The 1,610-nt window shown below is 57.2% G+C and overlaps 1 long non-coding RNA gene across 1 annotated transcript; it reads left to right on the top strand.

The window, feature by feature from the left end:
- Positions 1–227: 227 nt before the first annotated feature.
- On the top strand, positions 228–841 carry LOC134429438 (uncharacterized). Its single transcript, XR_010030589.1, has 3 exons — positions 228–314; positions 702–723; positions 814–841. It is a non-coding gene; the product is annotated as an uncharacterized LOC134429438 (long non-coding RNA).
- The last annotated feature ends 769 nt before the right edge of the window (positions 842–1,610 follow it).

Genomic DNA, 1,610 nt, shown 5'->3' with positions numbered 1-1,610 from the left:
CATCCCCATGCCCCCACTTCGGCTGCCAGCCCCTCCCTGTGGCCTCAGCCCCATCTCTGTTCCCGCAGTGCCTGTGGACAATTTCACCATCAGCCCTGGTGTCCTGGAGGTGACACCACAGCATAAACAGACACACAGGGAAACAGGTGGGGTCCCTCAAGTTCGCAAGTGAGTGCAGGACGCCTGGGGTTGTTGGGCGACCCTGATGTGTCCCCCTCTGTTTCTTGCAGTGGCCGCAGGGGTCTGTGGGGCCCTTTTGTTCCTGCTCCTGCTCGTGGGTGTCATTGTGGCCTGGCACCAGTGGCACTGTTTGGGTGGGTGACAATGGGAGTACAGGGGTCCCAGGGAGCTGTAGAGGTTCCTAGAGTTGGGGAGCAATAGGACAGCAGCCACAGCCCCAGAATTGTGACCTTGTCTGGGAGTCCTGTTGGGTTTGGGGAGGTACTGGAGAGTCCTGCAGGGATGTTGGGGGTTCTTTCAGGGGCCATGGGGATGTTTGGGAAGGGTTTCTGTCCTGCTGGGCTTTGAGTTCTTGAGGCTGAGTTGGTAAGGGGCACTGGTGAGGTTCATGGATTTTGGGGTGCTTCTGGGATACTTAGGGCATCCTGAGGGGAATTGAGGGTCCCGTGGGTGTTCAGGAATTCTGAGACGGTTAAGGGCCATGGGACCCCGCAGTCACCCCTTCCCTCTTTCCCTTGCAGTTCCCAGAAAGCAGCAGGAAAGGTGAGTGGGGGGCTCAAACCACACCCTCTCACTTTACCCCAACCTCCAAGCCCTCCCATTCCGTCCCCCACATCCCCTTTATTCCCTCAGGGCCACCCCGGATCCCCCAGCCCCCCCAGAGGAGGGGGAGGTCCTGTACACCCACGTCGTGGTCACCAAGAGGGCAAGGGGTGAGTACAGGGGGGACACACGCAGAGGGACACGTCACCCACAAGTGTCACCCCACCCAGATCCCACAGCCCGTGTCTCTTGCAGGGTCCCCCTGTGCCACCACCCTCCAGGATCCCCAGGTGACCTACGCGGAGCTACAGGGCCCCCAGGGACGACCACGGGAACCCGGTGACATCTACGGGAATGTGCTGTGACACTGGGGGGACTGGGGGGCACTGAGAATCCTGACCCATGGTCACCCACTCGTGTCTGTGCTGCCACTAAAAACTGCCCCTCGCCCTTTTGTGGAGGCAAAAAGATCCCAAAGGGCTGAGAGAAGAACAATTTACTGAAATAGCAGCTAGAGAGAATAAAACCAACAGCAATAGCAACAAGGTTTTGAGTCCAAATGGTCACAGAAAGAACGATTTCCAGGCAAAGCCACCCAAAAAGGAACAAACCCTGAACACTTCCTTAAGCATGTTTCCTCCACCAGAGGAACCTTGAAGGGCCCTGGACTCTCTTTGCTCTGATGGCAAAAGCTGCCATCACGAGGCTCTTGATTCTCTTTTCCCCTGTCCCAAAACCGTCCTCTGACATGTTCCCCACACAATGCTCTCACAAAGGCCCTTTGGGGGTTCCAGACCCTCCCATTTTCCAGGGCAGTAGGGATCAGGCCATGGCGCAGGGCTGGATGTCAGAGACAGGAAAAGTTTGATGTCTGGAGACATTTTGAA

This window comes from Melospiza melodia, chromosome 25 (assembly GCF_035770615.1).
Source record: "Melospiza melodia melodia isolate bMelMel2 chromosome 25, bMelMel2.pri, whole genome shotgun sequence".
Classification (NCBI taxonomy): Eukaryota; Metazoa; Chordata; class Aves; order Passeriformes; family Passerellidae; genus Melospiza; species Melospiza melodia.
This window is presented reverse-complemented; position numbering and strand designations above follow the sequence as displayed.